Raw genomic sequence first — 20,010 nt, 5'->3', positions numbered from 1 at the left:
ACTCATGTATCCAAAGATTTAATTCCATATGTTTATAAATAACATTACAAATGTATTCAAATGAAACTAGCAGCAATATAATGCTGTATGCCTCCATATACTGTATGTTGTGTTAGGAACCTATTCAGCTGCTCTTCTTTGATATCAAATGTTCATTCTCTCCATGGAATTCCCTCTATACAAACTCTGATCTTTTGTGAAGCTGGCATGATGTTTGATGTTTTCTAATTCAAATGTTAGTTTGATGTTGGTCATCCTTTTGGACTTATACTGTAAAGGTTTCTGGACAACCATATTTGACAATGTTTGATGTTAGAAATGTAATCTGTCTGGCAGCCACATGGAGACAAGTGTGAAGAGTCACTATGACCTCACTATTATGAGCTAGGCAATCACCATATAAAGAAATGCATCTAAAGATTTAAATCCGTGGATAAGTAACATGTTATGCGGCAGTGCAGTAGCCTCAATGGATAAATAAAAAACAAATCTAAATGTGGTTGGGTGAGCACTTGTAACATTTCCTCCTAAGTACCATACATCATTTGTGATCTTCTTTATACTCTGTTCGGCTCCCTGTTTATCTCCCTCTCCCACTTTCTGCATTGTCCCTTTGGCTTTTGTGTTTAGTGTCTCGCTCGTAAATCTCCCTTCATCATGTGAAATGTGCACAGAGGCACAAATAAGTACACTGAAAGGCCCACACATCATGCTCTCTCTTCTATGCTGACACAACATACACCACTGCGCCATTAATTCAGCTAATAGTTTAATTTCACTTTGATTATGAACACAGGCGTGCCAGCCTGAGGTAGCCAGTGTAATTAGTATCAGGTAATAATAAGCTGTGGACTGGTGGCTCATCATCACAGCCTCCAGCCACCAGTACAGATGGGTCCTGACAAAAGCTTTCAGAATGCCTGTTGCACTGGCTGTCTCACTGCTGTTACCTGACCGTCTGTCTGACTCTCAGCCTAAACAGGTCTGGAGTGGAGGTTCATAAGTGATGGGATGGGTTATTTGTGTTAAATCATCACTCGGATAACAGCTTTCAGCTCTCTTTGGTCCATCTCACTAGCTGTCTAACTTCATACCATTTCCATCAACAGCAATGTACTCAAGCCTCACGTATAGTACATTTGGTTGATTCATCCTCGCCATCAGCCTAATGACAGCTCTTAGCTCTCCTGACTATATCTCTGTGATTGCCTGTCTCACTGACTGTCTGTCTCCCGATCTAAAAGGCTAAGGACATGCTTTTAACAAGAGATACATTTAGCCGTCAATCTAATAAAGAGCTTTCAGCTATCCTAAATCTGGTTTGTCTCAGTCTGTTCCTCCATTTACAAGCCTGCATCTATTCAGCAGGTCTACTCATCTGTCGGCCAATCAGTCGAATTTCTGATACTGAAATTGGTTCAGCAGTACAGAAATCGTATGTGTCATTATTCATAATCGTGGCTGGGTGGGGTTTTCAAAGTTTCGGTCGGGAAACTGAACACACCCAGTATATGGAGAATTCTTTGAAATACTCCCTGTCTTCAGCTGTATGTCTGGCAAAGCGAAAAAATAAAATAAAATAAAGAAGTTACATTTTATCAGTGACTGGTCATCCAGCTCCATCTAAATGTTTTGCAAAATGTTTCTGCAGTAACTGTTTTTGTATTTGATGTGGCGAACCTGTTGGTCGTATTTACACATCCAGCAGTAATGGAGCAACATTATCATTCATTTGAAGGGCTGTGACTGGCCACCTGATGAATGTAAGTCCAATCTCCACTCTATAAACCAGCAACTCTCTAATTGTGTCTGTTAAAAGCAGGTGGTGTAAAGTGTTGTTTTTCATCAGTTTTTTTGTTTGATTCCTATGGTCAAGAATGACACGAGGGTGGTAGGAGTAAATCAAAATTGTAATGGTAAAGCAATGAGAGCTAAACAATTTGATTAAACTTACTATAAATCTCTGTTAAACTGCTGGGGATTCAGGTGATGATTGAAATTTAAACTTGAGGCTTTTTGAGAATTACAATTTCAATTGAAGTGAACAGTACCTTCGGATACGTACCTATACATCTGATTCATTTAATTTGTCTGTGTTTCTATATTGTAATAGACTTGACCACTTAAAGCGATTTACACTTGGGTCAGTGTCTTGCCCAGGGACACTTAGACATGTGGCAGGGGGCGGGGATCTACCACCAACCCTTCGGATGTAGGGTCAACTGCCCTACCTGCTTAATAGCCCCAGCCGCTCCGTTGATATTAAACTGTGAAGAGCCCCCCTGTTATAGATAATTAGCTGTTACTAAGACGTTGTAAACAACCACAGCATGACAGAGATACTAAAGCCATAATGGTTAGAAATGTACAGAAATGTAGGGTTAAATTAGTTAAACATAGGGGGAGTTAGGACAAACAGTGACAGTTGTTTTAATGTAAAAAAGTACATACTATATAGTCAAAGGTAAAACAGCATACTAATCACACAGCGTGTGATAAAGTGCCTGCGGCCTCCCTCCATTCCTCTTTCAACTTTTATTCGGCTAATTAGCAAGGGCTATTAAATAAGTGATGTGTTTGTTGATGTGCGGTGCTAATTTGCTGTTTTCAGTCCCCGCGGCCATGTAACAACAGATAATAAACAAGAGTTGCTCACAAGCTTATTCTCTGGGTACTTGGATTTAATATGTTCAAGGGTCTTCGTGTGCATTCAGGGACCCTATTGTCTATTTAACATGTCACCAGTCTGCCGTATAAGCCTTGTGTCAACACTTTTGAGATCACTTTAATCCATTCAGATCTCAACGTGTCAGCTGGCATTATTCTGGGCCAGGCAAGAGATGTCCGATCATTGTGTGCCTGCATGAGTGGAATTGAATAAGGCCCAAGCATGAGACTGGAGGTCAGGTCCCTTTGAAAAAAGCTATTATTTTAGGCCCTTTATGTCAGAATCATTAAACACCAATCATGGACTTGATTGATTGAATTACCAAATATCTATTGAATAACGTCTATTTGAAGCTGGCATGTTTAATAATGCAATTAATATATTAACATATGAAAGCAAGCGTTACATCAAAACCATCACAATTACTTTTCTACTGCAAATTGCCACAGTGAATGTATAGATTCAAAATGCAATCAATCAATCAAGTTGGCTATGTATGTAAATACCTGCTCAGCAGCTGAATTACAGTCCAGACTTTTACGGTCAGCGGGTTTTGGTGGAGCTGATGTCTTAAGCCAAACAAAAGTATTGTAAGATAATATGTATGTTGGAATTTAAAAAAGCAAATGAAATGCAAATAAAGAAAAACACAGATGGCACTCATTGCTGCTCTGATTTGACAGTATTGTCTACGCAGCTCCACCTGCTTTGTTAACATGTTTCAACAGGATGGAGCATTCCTTTTTTAATTTTTTGAATATAGATTGTAGATATGAAAGAACCAGAAATTCTGATACCTCTCATTGACGTTAGGTATTGTCCTTCCAAAACTCAAACCATCTCAAATAGCCAGACAGAGTTGTTTTTAGCCTGTTGGGTCGGTGGGTTTGAAGTAAACAGAGGTTGAATGAGGGGTAGGGTGTAAAGGGGCACATAAAGGGAGAGTTGGGGGGTAGAATGGAGGAGGAGAGGTAAGCAGGGACCTCCCGGCTTCTGTCTTGCAGAGCAATAAATCTTGGAATGAGGAGAGAAAAACAGGAGGGAGAGCAAGATAGAGATGGAAGGCAGAGGAGGGTAAACTGCAGAGCTTTTGTTTTGGTGACAAACACCAGATAGATCTATAAACAGAAGCTGCTACGTCAGCCACTCTGCTTCTTCACAATAATGTATGGTGTCTAAGGGACCAGTCAGGTCACAGAGCTCAAGGAATTAAAACCAGCTGTGAAAAAACACACTAGACGAGATTAAATATGAACTAATGTATTGATATTACACAACACATTCTTAAATTCTTAAACAAAAAGAAATACAGAATATATGTTTTTATATCCTTTTTTGCACCAGCTCCAAATGATTTGTCCTCCCTTGTTCTCCCTAACATCTTTACAATTTCACAGTGAATATAACCCATGTGGGGCGCCCTTAGCTCAGTTGGTAGGGCGTCCCCCCCATGGGCCTCGGCTAGCAGCGGACCCGGGTTCGATTCCAGCCCGCGGTCGTTCTCTGCATGTCACTCCCCTCTCTGCCCCATTTCTACTCTGTCTCTACACTATCAATAAAGCATAAAAATTCCCAAAAATATCTTAAAAAAAAATATATATATAGGGGAAGGTGGGGTGATTTGTGCAACTTTTTACTCAAAGTGATTTTAAAGTGAGGCCTTGACAGTTATGTCTCCAACTCAAATATGTACATATATTTCAGGATGTTGTGCATCCCTGGCAATAAAAACTTTGGATCTGGAATAAACTGTTTAAGAAATATAGCTTTCGGAAAAAAAGTTGTCTTGTCGCACAAATCACCCCACGTAGTGGGGTGATTTGTGCGTCATTGTGTCACAATGACAAAGTCACCATCATCATCTTTCTGGCCATCTGAACTCTCATCAGTGGTGTCGTTAAGTGGAATTGAGATGTCACTCTCTTCTGAGCTACTGTAGACAATCACTTTCTTTTGGTGACCAGCGTATACAGCCATGCCACTGGCACAACTCTCAGAAATGTACTTTGCACTAGTTGCTCCGTGCTTGTGGAACCAACTGACACCTGACAAATGTGATTCCCCCTACATTTCTGCCTTTAAATCAAGGCTCAAAACCCATATGTACACCCTGGTGTTTCCTCCCCATTAACTATCTTACCTCTGCACTACTATCTGTGTTTATGTGGATGTATGGGCTTTACGTCTTTTATTTTGGTTATTGTTATTGTACCTTCATTGTTTACCTACTGAATGCACTATGTACAGCACTTTGGACAGTGCAAACTGTCATAAATGTGCTTTTATAAATACATTTTACTTACTTACTTACTTATAACTCACCCAGGCCCTTGCGCACAAATCACCCCATCCCCAGAATTTTGGATAATAGGCATGATGCAGCAATTTAGGGTTGACATTGTGCTAACTATATAGACTCAAAGTGTAGCATACCAAAGCACTAAACATGTGTCAAATGTTTTCAAACGTGTCTATAATTGTTCAGACACAATAATCAAAAAACCTTGATCATGGAAATTTTACTTTGAAAGGCAAAACACAGTTTTTTGAGCTTAAATGTGCTTATATCTTATTCCTTGTGTCTCCCTTCTTTACAGGATGAGTCAAATGGATGGCTCTTCTTAAATATGTGGTCACATTTCCAATTTCTTCCACGGTTTTCTAGAAACAAGGGGTTTTGCATCTTCCAAAATGCACAAATCACCCCACCTTCCCCTATATATAACCCATGTTTGAAATTCAATAACTTCACAAAAAAAATATATCCTGAAAGTGAGGTTTTACAATGATACCTTCCAACCTGAGGGCTTAGAGATAAAGTACATCCGAGGGATTTTACATAACTCCTCAGATAAGCGCCTGCAAATACATTTCGATATAATGGTCTTAAGCACACAATCTGAGGGTGCTGTTAGTCCTTTTGCAGCATTATTCAAATCTATTTCTGAGAGTTTCTGCCAAAGCTGAACAAACGAGTCAGCATGTGGTACGATAAGAAATAATAGACAACAAAAATAACTACTAATACTAATGTATTGAGGCCAGAGTTGTGTGCTATACGCCAATGTGTATATCCTCTCATTCTATGCAAGGGAAGACGGCAGGAATACTGTATACCCTTGACCAGGCACCAGTACTTTATAAGGTTAAATTAAACATAGTTAGTACTGTCATTCGTTTTGTTCAGCTTCCATGATCATCATAGGGGAGTTCCCTTAACATAAACACCAGCTTTTATATGCATTCTTTGTCTGGATATTAACCCCTGTGCACACACAGAAACACACAGCAAATCCTGCAATGAAAAGAGGCTGCAGGTGTACTGTATGCGACTCACTGTGTACAGTGTAAACTAGGTCTGGGTATTGGCAAGGACTTCACAATACAATATCCATCGAGTGGCTCACAATACTATACTGTATATCACGATACATTGCGATATGTTGCAAATTCAGATATATTTTGATATTCAGCTTTGTATTTTGAAGGGGCTACTCTAATTTTGCCATTTGTGTCGACCATGCTGCTTCCAGCCACAACACAGAGACTGGCAACCGGCAATTCTAGGCAACTAGCCGTGCTGTGACATCTACAGGAGATGAGACTGTAGTTCAAAACCAATTTTTAACGCTTTTTCTTTTTCAAAATGTGGATTTTTTTCAGCTAGAAATCATAAGGATATCACATAAGTTATTAGATAAACAGATTTTAGCACAGCCCTAATGTGAATGCACTCCATCATGTATGAACACTTATTTCTGTTTTAGACTTGCTTGGAGGCAAAGTGAAATCAATTGTGAACTGCTCATGGTATTGAAGCAGTGGGATGTTGAAGGATATATCCTGCACTGAGGGACGCCAGTGTCAACCAGCAGAACCGCTCCATGATGTAAAACTTACATGCAGGCATGATGTACGATTACACATGTGATAATACACCCACCGGTCCGCAGAACACACAACATTCAGATCATCATACATTAATGTACAACATTATAAAGTATGCAACTTCTATTCAAAAATTAACAAGCTCAAGGAACTAGATACAGAAACCTCGTTCAAGCACACACATACAGAGCAGCCAGAGCAACAGGACCAAACGTCTGTGGCTACATCACGGCCATATATGTCTCTAAAGATGCACATTTTCCATGGACTCCTTTGTCCCTTGGCACCGTGGAGAAGAGGAGAAAAAGAGAGAGAAGAGGAGATGATGGAGGATCATGGCTGAGAAGAGCAGGTAGAGTTCCAAAGCTCCATAACATATTCCCTTGTGGTACAAATAATTGCGGTATAAGAGGAATATGTTCACTCTGCTGAAGTTTGTTTGCGAAAATCATAGTTTGCATTTAAATAAGTGTCCATGGAGACAACCCTGCACTGGAGAAAAATGAGTATGAAGTGCATGTGTGCATAACAAGTTTGACAATAGTTGACCTAGTTGACCTTATATGTGTTTGTGTGTGTGTGTGTGTGTGTGTGCACATTTATGCCTCCTCATGCACACATATCTTTTTGCTAATAGATTATTGATCAGGCTCAGTTTCCATGAACGATGCTGGCTGACACAAACACACTCTCTCTCTCTCACACACACACACACACACACACACACACACACACACACCCACACACGCACAAGCACACACACACACTTGCTCCTTCACTCATCTCTCTAACATGACTGGTGTTCTGTGGCTTACATTGGCCATGAATTCCAAATATCCATTTTTGGAACGATATCATGTATTTCAGAATAATTACACATCTCTTAAATGTCCTTCTATATGTTTTATTGCTCGGGTATCCCCCTTTAGTTCTGTAGTTTCCTTGCTGTCTCTGTTCTGTCCAATTCCCCCAGGGGATCATAACATATCTTTTTATTTTTTCATTTGTAACAAGCCCTATTGCTATTGTGTGTATGTTCGCGTTTTAAAGACCCTTTTTTTTATTTAATGGCTATACAGACTCTTCTCTTTAACCCTGCCCCCTCTACAGAGTCAGGACAATCCGTTCCACCAAAGCAGGATGGACCAGATAGCTATCATAGCCAACAGGAATACATTACACATAACCGTTCTATTAGCCTACAGGCTGCAGGTTCCCGTGGCTTGTCTAGATCACAGTTATCATTTGCCAGGGGAAATATAAAACAGGAAGGTCTTAACTTTTGACTCATGGTGATCGGTTTCAAACCTGATCTACATCGTAGACAGTGGCGTTGCAGTTAAAAGAAATGACACGAAACAACACACGATGAACGAGAGAGGAAAATAACACCGTAATTGCCAAGGCTATTGCTTTCAACACACTGGTTTTGTTTTACCAGTTATTGATGTACAGAGCAGAGAGAGTGTAACGTGCTGAGTGCCTAAATGCATCAACATGTTTTATGTTCCAAAGTGACCAGTCAATTAAATTTACCTCTCTCCCCTCTCAACACTTACTCATGTGTCTTTTATCTAGCTCAGTCTCACTAGCTTGTTATCCCACATATATAGCTATTGAATAATGTATGCTGGGCCTCTCTCTTCCCCCCCACAGGAGCAGTGTTGGAAGCACTGTGGCTGCCGCTCACTGAGTACTCTGATACACTGGGGGCTTGCGGCTGGTGGGAGTTTTCATGTTTTTATTTTGTATAAAGGCCCAATCCTGTTAAATAGCGCACCAAAAAAAAATGCTTTGCTATTCTTTCTTCTGCTTAGACAGACTTTTCAGAGGGAACTGGGTCGATAAGATTTTCAAGAATTTTCAGATACATGGACTTAAAGTCTCAGAGATTCTAGAGATTTCTTGCTGTGCCAAAAGCCAATCAAGTGTTACAATTAGCGCTTTTGGTGTGAAATGATTACTCACTAAGCTTTTTTTTTTACAGTGTAAATTTGGTACAGTCTTTCAATGAAGACAATCAAAGGAGGAAAATAATTATTCTTTCCAAACCTCAACGCTAACATTCTTAGGGAAACCTTTTGCGCTTGCATTTTGGTTTCTGATTTGAGGCTTTAATCACAGCTCCTCGGGGCCTTTTGGCTCATTTTCTAACTGCTCAATATGTCTTGTGGTTTGTTAGTGTCTCATTGCTGTGACAGGGGTTTTCCTGATGTTGGCATCTCGGCAGAGCTCTCAGCCATGTGATGAAATCCCCAGTCGAGCAGTTGCCTCCATAATTACTGGCGATGGGGAAGAAGGGCGGGAGAAGAGCGAGATGAAGTGGATCCTTGTGATGGTGAAACACTGCATGAAATGGGAATGGCTGACAAAGAGGAGATGAGACTGTGAGAGGGACAACAGGGAATTGGTGGGAAGGATAAAACGTGACAGAGATAGAAGGGACAGAACGGTTCGTACACCCATGAAGTTCAATGAACCAGTTGGGATGTTTTCATTTTCTATAATGTGTAGTGAACATGTCATTATTTGACAGCATGCAAGTGGTAGACTGACTGTTGTCTATGTGAAAAGTCTATTATCAGTGTGGCCCTTATAGTTACATTATGTCTATCCTCTTGCCGGTCCTCTATACTATAGGGATGGTTTTGTGGTTGCAGTCATACAACACTTACCTCAGCATAGACATTTAAACACCACATTTAAACTTTTTATTTATTTATTTTCACAGCCAGATATATTGCTTTAAAGGTGCAACGAGGAACTTTTAAATATGTCTGAAACAGTCTAACTCTTCCTCCAATGATCATAAATGACACTTGACAGCAAACAAGACCATCAGTGCAAAGAATGCTATTTGAATATAGTTTTTCGTAATGTGTTTGGTATGCACACGCAGGAACTACAGCTGGCATAGTTAAAACACTACTGCTTCTGTCCAAAGAAAGTTCCTTGGAGCATCTTTAAACTTGTATACACGTTCATTGGTTAAAAATTGAAATTCAGTTTTAGGGGTGGAACTCTGTACAGGCCCATTGGGCTTCGTTCCCTCCTTGCACCATTAATGTTAATGTGTCCTAATTAAATAAACTAAACTAAACATAAACTAAACTAGTTACTTGATTTTTTTTTCTTCGTTTTGTTACTTTATAGATTAAAGGTTTCAGTATTTATATACAGTATATACGGTAATTTTGCTACAGATATTTCTGTTCATGGGTATTTTTTGCATGGGTTTTCACTCTGAAAGAGGGTCTTGTATGCTATCCATACCCTCTGGATCTGACTTGTGATTTGAAATAGTATAGTAGTATTATGAATGTTGCTTCATGTGGGCGGACCAATTACCAAAGCCACGGCTTGCCAGTTTCGACTCAACTTTTTTCCAGGCAGTATCTTTGGAGGAGAGAACAATGGAAGCATCCCCATTGTTTTGGTTTGACACTTGGCTGTTCTGTTCTAAAGTTGTGCCAGGCTGCAACATCTTAAGGGAGAAAGGGATCTTCGGTTACCACCCCATACAGTGCCAGGCTGACATTTGAGTACACCACTGGGATGCTCTCAGTGGCAGAGCTATCGCTATTGTCAATGCAATGGCCCCAGAGACGGAAGATATCTATGTTAAGAAAACGGGAATTCTTCTTGATATCACCAGGGAAGACCCGCATGTGAGAGAATCATGTATGGAAACTGCTGCTCATACTGCTTGAGGAAGGATAGAGAGGCTCTCCGAGTGCTAAAAGCATTATCCTCATAATGCCTCCAGTGGCTTTTGCAAAGTCTGCCCTACCTTTATAACAAGTGTTAGACTCAAGTATGCCAAATCATATTCACTAATAAGAGTCATCCATTGTCAAGAAGAGGTATCACTGCCACACGTATGCCAAAGTGGCAAAGTGTGCTTGTTAATCAACACATTTCTGTGCTACTTTATCTCTATCGATGTCACGGTACTCTCCTCAAATTATTCAGCAGACCTGGAGCACTTAACAATTAGGTTGGGTTTACCTCAGGAGATCTGCTGGATGTATAAAACAGATTATAAATGCACGAGAATACTCATCCTGAGGCTGTTGATACAATGGCAGGGGACTTGCAGACTTTGATTTAAACCAGGCCTGAGCAAAACATTGTCAACAATGTTCTGTCCTTTTAATGATACTTTAACATTTCGACGTTGCTTTTCAACTATTAAATGGGTGTGTCAATCACTTTGGCACTTTGGTGTAACCAATGGTTTATTCTCTATTTGGCAAGACACAACCATCCCAAGAGTGCAAACAAATGACAACATAATAGCTCAGACATTGAACTCTGAACATTCAACTCATAAACTAAGCTGTTAAGTTGCATGTGGCAAATAGCAATCCAGTTCAACTATTGCTGTGCTAGGAGCATCACAAATGGAAAGGGGATTATTGTGGGTTATACTGCAAGAGTGGTTACAAAGTTTTTTTTATGTACAGTTGAATAAATATTTTCCTTTGAAACTGGTTCACAATTGCCATGTATTGTAACTGCAGTGAATCCCCACTGAATCCAGCAGCTAGATGACTCCTTTGTGAAGCAGCAAACCACACACTTTTCAGAGCGTTAAGCCTATACAGAAGATACAGAATTTACACTTAAAAGTGTTTGCTACAATATTCCTTTGGAGACTATGTGAGTTTCAGTAAAGATAAGTGCTGCAAATCGTATATGTCTCACCTTTCCGGCTGAGTAAGCATGAGAACTAACAATTGCCAATATGCGGATGTAACAAATGAGCAGCAGAAAATGAAACTGCTTACTTTGCACTCAGGGTCCTGTTACTGAAATGCAGCTGATGGCCGTACCTCTCCTTTTGTCGGGCACTTTCTCTCATACTCAATCACAGAGAGGACCAGTACAATATGTAATTAAGGCTGAACCACAGTGTGCCAATGATCTGCACAATGTTAATTAAATCTAATCTGTGTGTCTCCTCAGTGCAAGATGCGTGTGTGTGTGTATGAGTGTGTGTGAGTATGAGCGAGTGTTTAATGTCACAAGGCCAAATCAGTGTAATGCCACACTCCCGTCCTGTTAATTAATTCAAATGTCCACCGTTAATTAATTTTTACACAGTGGATTGTAACCGTTCCCTTAGAAACAACCTGTGAATACATAATACCAGCAAAGGACAAGGTGTGTGCAGTGGTGTGTACACATGCATTGTCAATATTAGTGCTGTGTATTTCTGGGTGTAAGTGAGAATGGGTTTTCAGCATGAGCACGGCCACATTTATATTGCTTATGCATGTGAAATAAATATGTAAAGCATATTTATTTAAACATAAAACACATATAGTTGTGTTAGTTGGCCTGTGTAATAAAGCAACACAATTGTGCTGGCACAGTTCTGAACACAATATTTTTTTTTTAATTTTTAATTTTTTTTTCTTCCCTAGGAATACCACCACTCAATCTCTACAAATCGATAACAATAAGAATAGATGACATGTGAGAGAGAATAGTTGTGAAGGAGTATAAGCCTAGTGGGATGAAAAGAAGAGAACAAAGCTTGAACCTTTTGAGAGATAAGTTTAAATATTACTAGAATCAATTTCTAGATTGTTGAGAATGAAGTTGAAAATGCATGAGAAAAAAAAATCAATACTTATAAAACAAATAGTTGTAATTGTGATTGTAGCACTCTGTTAAGAGCAGTCTGTCATCCTTTACATTCTTTATAACGATGAATGAGTCAATAACTGGCAAGGCTTGTTTTTGTTTTACTGAGACAAAGAGCAAAGTCTTGGCATTGCCCATTGATTAAGCTCAGCCCTCAATGAAAATGATATGAGAGGCAACTGGAATATCCAATATCTAAGCACAAAATGTGACATTCTACCCTCAAAGCAAACTTATTAATCTATTATGAATCTTTTTTCTTTTCTTAAAATATCATGCCCAAAATATTGGTCAACAATCATTTTCTGTTAGAGCAATACGAAATTGGAATTCACTGCCTACCACTATCAATGATATACATACATATTCCACCTTTACAGCACACCTTAAAACATGGCTGTCCGACAATTATAACTGCACACATTCATTTCTGTCAGACGTGATGTGTGTGTTTGATGTGACGTAGTCTTAGTCATTGTTGCTGCCGCTCCATCTCTGCTACCTGCCTGCATGTTCTGCCCTATGTGCTTTCAATGTGATCTTTGTGGCCTATTTTCCTTTGTCTCCTGTGTGTTGTGTTGTTGTTGCATGAACTGCCTTGATATCTTTGCCATCATCTGTGCTTGCCTGTTTGTTCTTGCTCCAACTGAGTGCAATATGCTTGTTTGTCTTTTTCCCCTTTTTGCTCAGGCCTGCTGTAATTATAAATGTAATGTATTTTTTATTTTGTTTTACTGTTATGTATTGTAGGTTGCCTACTGACAACTGGCCGGGGACTACAGCTGGAAATTAGCCAAATAGGCTAAAGCTGCTCCTTCTCAAAGCCTGGTGCTACCAGACCATCGTACTTCATTTCATTCGTACAGAAGGTCTGTAACTGCTCTATTTGGCAAACGTTCACTCACTTGGAGGCAGGTGTCTGTTGAAGTTTAAAACTATTGGATCTGCCCAGTACCACTCTGGATCAGCCAACCAATCGCATAACGTTTGGTTGTGACGTATGCCATGAGCCGGCTTCTGACGGTGCGTTCCAGTTGTACTGGGAACTCGGAAATCTCCGACTTCACAACATATTGTGGTCTATGGATCTACCGGTACCTGGCAACGGTAACTTGCTAGAGCCTAATGTTTAGTTATTTGGATGAGAAAGGTTGTAGGCGTCCATACTTTCCCGAGCAGATGCACTGGAACACAGACAGGTCGGAACTCGGAACTACCAAGTCGGACATTTGCGAGTTCCGGGTATAAAGGAACGCAGCATTCAACTGAAACTGGAGCACGACTTCGACGTCATCGTTTTCAGCCACTCGCTCTGTTCGCTGATTGGACACTCAGAAATCTGTTCGAGCAGGATCCCACTAATACACCCCAGCCCCAGACTGACTGTAACTGTAACTGTTTTAATTAGGCTATATTGTACTTTCACCCATTTAATTTAATTTTAATTGCTGCCACTCTTCACCACTATGTAAATGTTTCAATTGTTTTTTTGTTTTTTGTTTTTTCTCTTCACCTGTTGTTGTGTATTTGATGTATTTGCATTGAATATTGTGTATGCATTGTTGTTTTTCCTTGGAATTTGTTTGAACTCGACACCATTGAAAATGAGGGTCACCCCTCAATTGGTCTCTCGAGGATAAATAAAAGTTAAATGAAATGAAAATGAAATGACTACTGAAGGGAAAATTAAATTTGGGCGGAAGTAGGTAGGCGGGCGGAGCCAGGCTAGTATAATGGTATGAATCTCAATTAAATGAAGAAAACAGAATAGACGGAGGAGGAATAAAGGCAAATTAGAGTAAATGCTCAACCAGCCTATGTCATTCATTGCTATATTTGACACTTATCTTCAATTATTACTCACCACACTGTGATTGGTGTTATTGATTTGAGCCAGTCGGCCAGTGTGGTTAAACATGAATCCCTCTCATGTTAGAGCATTCATTTCGCACACTTAATTTGACATGGTGATTACACTGAACAAATACCGTAACACACTGATGCATAGCTCTAGCTGCAAAATGAAACATCTCTGTCTTGACTGTCTGTTTACCTAATATAGGCCCCCATTTCACCCCACTGATGCTATCATTGAAACTTGCTGTTGGGCAAACATATAAATTCATTTGTACAAAGCTATCTTCCTGCCTGATCATTATGCCAATTACTGCACAGAAAACCAAGATCGTGGGGTATCACAGCTTGAATATAAAGAAACTCAGCTCCAAAATGTAACTGCGTTCCAGAAGAAATCCAGCCAACTATCAATGACCCTGAGTGTGTGTAGTTCACTAAATCAAATGTTAAATGGAATGCTGGCACAAGGCTGATGGCCTTGTGCTCAGTGGTTACTACTGTCTTTATGCCAGCAATGCCCCATTTATGGATGTGAACGGATATGCTGCCTACAGCCAGGATTAGTTACGAGGAAGGGAAGGTGTTTAGGAGCAGGTATTTTGGCTTTTTAGCAAACAAAAATCAGTGTTTTACGTGTCAAAACACTTCTGATTATTGACAGACTTTGGCTGAAGCAATATCCACTCGGATGACATCATTATCAGAAGTCTTAGATTTAACATTCTACGGCATAATTCAAATTTTTTTCTCCTGTCAAGTTCTGTGATGAAGGGATTTTTTGTGGCTCTCGTAAGATGTGACCTCTGAGACAGAAGCAGAAGGGATGGATGGAATGCTCTTTTGGAGCAATGGATTAGTATTCGTATTCATTTTGTATAATTTCCTCCCTCCCCTCCAGGGTCCAATGTGACTTTCATTCTCCTGACATTCTGAGAAATGCTGTTAAATGTTAATGGAGACTATTTTTAAATGGGTCGCGACCACGTCTGGCACACATCAGGTACACAGCCGGACACACAATCATTTTTAACATTTACAGACAAACACGCAGACAGCTGTGCACACATACACACCCGAATGCTCAAGCACACACACACACACACACGCACACACACACACCACTCTAAGCTCAGTCTTGACCGGGAAAATGATCCAATTCTCTGAAAAGCTCTCTCTCTAACTGTCTTCCTATTATCTTCAATTTAACTTCAGTGGCAGCAAATACTTTTAATTTGATATATTCTCTAATGTTTTGGACAAAACAGAAAAAAGCTTAGACATCTGACAGGATCTCTGCATGTGAGCAGCTCTCATCTACTTCTTATCACAGAGTGTGTCTAAAGTCATTCCTTTTCTGAAGACTGGAGAAAGCCCTCATGTAGCAAAGCACCACCGGTGAAAGGTGACACGCTGTTTAAATCAAGTAAACTTTCCATTGATGGACTTGGAGACAGCACATGCTGAGTGTTCTTTTATGGTAGACTGGTGAGATACACTTTGAAGCAATAGGAGAGGAAAATAATGAATTATAGAAAAGAAAAAAAAAGCTCACACTATCATGAAACATTTTAAGCTGGTGAATAGATGGTGGCTGAAGTCATATAATACGCACCACAAGTCGAGGGTGACTTTCCAATAAAAAATAATTAAACCGGTTAAGGTATTTACACTTTAGACATAGATACGATAATCCTTAACTGCCATCAGCTTTCCTATGTCACGTTTTAGCTTAACAAACATTAACAACTAAGCCCTGATGAACTGTAATAGTGTCACAGGTAAGGGAACGACTTATGACTAAAGACTATTATAATACTGTACTGAATATTTGCACAATAAGTCCAATCTTTTCCCCCCTCTGCCTGTATCCCAAGGCATTATCTTTAAAGCTAATGTGTGGGTGAGCATAGTGGCGGAAAGTTCAGACATAGTTAAGTACATGCCGAATGACGTTCACGACAGGCAAAAAGAAAATTCCCCAAACCATTAAGGCATGGGATGAAACGTGTTACTGTGAGAGCACTAGCCTTGTTCCTGACATGCTGTATTTGCATGATCAACCAGGTTAAGTATGAAAAAAGGCACCAAACAACATTCACTTTATAATAATTGTAATCCCATATAGATAGTCTTCTTTCTGTAGAATAATTCCCCACTCCTTTTGATACACTGACAGTATGTAATATCGTTTAAATTGCATTTGAGTCCCTCGCCACCAGAGACTCCTTATGCAAATCGAATCGAACATTCCTAGTGGTTGGCCTTCCTGTTGACAGGTTGTCCATATGAAAGCTTGGGATTTTATTAATTAATTTATGTTTTTACATGAAAGGCATCACCTTCACAAAGATGAAGAGCGCTGTGGACATAAAAAAACATGGTACACAGTATCATAGACATGACCACAAACAAAAGACAATAATATCTCATAAAAAGCTATTATTAAACCTGCCAGCATCATGAACCCCAAGATGACATGCAATTAAAATCATATGGCTCAGTTTGACTTTGTGGACTTTTCTTTTCATCAAAAACAAAAGCCATGGACAGGTACAAAAACGACCTGCTATTATTCTTTAGAGCGTGATGCAAGCACAAGCCATCCAAAGTAACGCGCTATTGAAGTCAGACAAAACCACAGTGAAACAGTAAAGACTTGCCGCTGCGTAACATTTCCACAGCAATAGTCCTACAATCATGGCTTATACCAGGGTCTGCATCCATTTCAGTTACATCGTTTACAATGCTGGAAAGTCAAAATCAATAGGGACCTGTCAAGACAGGAACAGCCTAATGTTCCATTAGAACTCTCTGCTATTCAATTACAGGTCCAGAGTTGGAGAAGTTTAGGCTCGCTCAGGTTCCCCAGAGGAAAAGCACAGAGAAAGTATGAGGCGGAGAGAGGGAGTTATAAATCTAAAACTGACAAACTACAAAAAATAAAGTTATGGCATCCTCCCACCTTCACCCCCCCCCTCCACCACCCCCCTTATTTCTGCTGCCTTCCTTTACGCTGCACAACAGGATGTGGATGAGAGGAGTTCTCCAATTTCTGTTGCTGCTCTGAACTTTTTCACTATGTTTCACACATGCATTGTTTAGGGGCCATCCCACATAGTCCAGTATTCCATGATTCCATCGAAGAAGCCGATTTGACTGCCAAACTCAAAGTCGAATAGTTGCAAAATGTGGTTATGAAACAAGCAGCATTCTATTCAGGCTATATGTCTGATTTCACGTGGGTTTGCTTGGTTTCTCCCAATTAATCATGATGCATCACCAATGGTGATATAAATAAATATAAATAAAAGCCTATTCAAAGTGTAAAAATATAGAAAAAGAAAGATTGGTCGTCTATTAGGACATGCCAAACAAATTTGACTATGTCAATTCTTAATCAAGGACACCCCTTAGTATTGTTGTCTTTCAAACTCAATCATCTCTTCTGCAGCTTCAACAATCCTTTACTCGGGCTCCATGCCTTCTTTTACACCTAACCTCTATCTCTTTACACACATAAATATATCTACACAATCTCTCTAAATACATACATATTTTTCCCCCAGCAGTGAAGCCATTATTCAGGCTATCTTCTGCACATAATGAGTCCTATCTACAGGGAGCCAGTATCACATAGAGGGATGGGAGTCAAAGACAGAACAGAGAGTAGACAATAAAGGGATAGAAAGGAACTTCATATACAGGGGGTGGAGGAAGAAAAGGCCTAATAACAGGGACATGAGCGACATAAAAAGACAAGTCAAATCAAAAAGGGGGATGAGAGAGCAGAATAAAATGTGTTTTCCTTGTGTCTCCTGTGGTGGTGATAGGTCTTCATGGGGTCCCTATGGGAACAATTATAGGGCCTTGTGGCAAGAGTCAGTGGACGTGTGTGTGTGTGTGTGTGTGTGTGTGTGTGTGTGTGTGTGTGTGTGTGTGTGTGTGTGTGTGTGTGTGTGTGTGTGTGTGTGTGTGTGTGTGTGTGTGTGTGTGTGTGTGTTCTCACTAAAGACAGGCCTGTGTGGGAAAAGAGGAGAGAGAGCAAGACACAACATTGAATTCAGTGTGCCTTTTTAAGTCAACAAACTCACCTTGAAATACCCCTACAAAACCTGCTGCTCTGAAGATAATCCCACAGCCTCTTGCTTGGATTGAAATCATCTTTCAAGTAAATGCAAAACATTGCATACACATACTATGTAAATCCCCCATCTATACAGAATGTAAGACAAAGACATGAAGCTAAAAGAAAGAAAGAAAGAAAAAACACTGACATCTTGCAACTCAGTTATACCACACCTATCCACAAGGTGGCAGTGAATCACCTTCAACTTTGAAACACCCTAACATTGTCAGACACCTGTCTGCACAGCTAATGTGTTGATTCTCCTGTAAAATGTGTCAAACAGTCGATGTTGCTTTAGTGCCGAAGGAGACCGAATAAAGACAGCATCAGACGTCTTGACAACTGCCCTATACGTTCAAGTGACAAAGCCCTCTAGCCTCTAAAGGAGGACGTGTGCTGATGTTGCCATGAAGCATGTGTGCAAGGTGCATGCAAGTATGATGTCAGAGTGGATGGATTAGTCAAACAAACAGACTTAAATTCTGCTCATTTCCCATTTCCAATCATCAGTCAGAATTGTTTTTTTCTCTCAAAGCATGACATACTGCGACTATGACAATAGCTTCAACAGAGCAGTCATTTTAACCCACACCATACGTTTTCACTGAACAACCAAGTCGTTTCTGTTTGTACAATAGTCTTGAATTGTCTTTTCTGTTTTAAAAGGCACAGACAAACGATGCCGTCAGCTCAGGGTATTCGTAGTGACGTTACACAGGGAATGAACAAACAATGTATTTGGTCATATCATTTGGAGGACTTCTTATTCGGTTTTTTACAGCCTAGAACGGCTTACGTGCTGTACGTGTTACCTGATTGAAACCTGTTAGGTCCATAGCTTATCCTGCCAAATCTCTATGTTAATCTGATTTAGGTTGGTCTAAATTGAACAACTCTTAGTTAAGTGTCTCTAGCCTAGCCTTTTATGTTTGCATCCACACCATTTTGATGGTACACTATGCCATGTCCCTATACAGTATGTACCCTGATGTTTCTGTAGTGAATGTGAGAGATCTGTTCTTTGCCATGTGGCCCTACACATCCTGTCAGAACGCTTGTGTTTTTATGTAGTGTTAGTTGACAGTGGCACGATATAGTATGCAACGCTTGTCAAAGTGGACCAATGCGCAATGTTTTGCTTAGTATGTACTAAGTAGATCTCAAAATTAGTAAGTAGGGAAATGTTCGTATCCAACTACTTTTGTAGGTTTTATTTCTGACAAATCTGACACACACACACGCACACACACACACACACGCACACACACACACACACGCACACACACACACACACACACACACACACACACACACACACACACACACACACACACACACACACACACACACACACTGTTAGTGAAAGAGTGACATTTTAAAAGTCAATCCCCCTGCTTACTATTCATACATACAGTATGAATACACACACACACACACTGAGGCACACATGCACACAATATAACATGGATTGTCCTAGATAGAGTGACATAGTGGCTATGTTGCTTCAGCTGACGGGATCGATGGTGATTTTGTGTGTGATGAATGGAGATATGGATGAGGACTGGTATATATGCAGCACTGTAATATGTCAGATACATTACAAATAGGCCCTGAATGCTGGGAACAACATTTGATTTTCTCATTAAAGGGGTGAAAGGGGTACACAGACGAAAAAACAAACACACACACACACACACACACACACACACCAACGTGCATCCTCACCACATAATTTAACAATGTAACATTTTCAGGACAACAAATACTGGAAATTTTTTTTTAAAAGTAATAAACCTGTTTTAGGATGCCTAGATGTGTT

At 40.0% G+C, this 20,010-nt stretch overlaps 1 protein-coding gene across 1 annotated transcript in view; it reads right to left on the bottom strand.

Annotated features, from left to right (window-relative positions):
• Positions 1 to 20,010, bottom strand: part of sgcz (sarcoglycan zeta) — a gene marked incomplete at both ends in the record, with an annotated part of 296,277 nt that overhangs the window by 64,855 nt on the left and 211,412 nt on the right. The gene's annotated exons all lie outside the window — the stretch shown is intronic.

The sequence above is a fragment of the Ammodytes marinus genome (genome assembly GCF_949987685.1).
Source record: "Ammodytes marinus genome assembly, chromosome: 6".
Taxonomy (NCBI): domain Eukaryota; kingdom Metazoa; phylum Chordata; class Actinopteri; order Uranoscopiformes; family Ammodytidae; genus Ammodytes; species Ammodytes marinus.
Note: the sequence above shows the minus strand (reverse complement) of the source record. Positions and strands in the feature narration are given on the sequence as shown.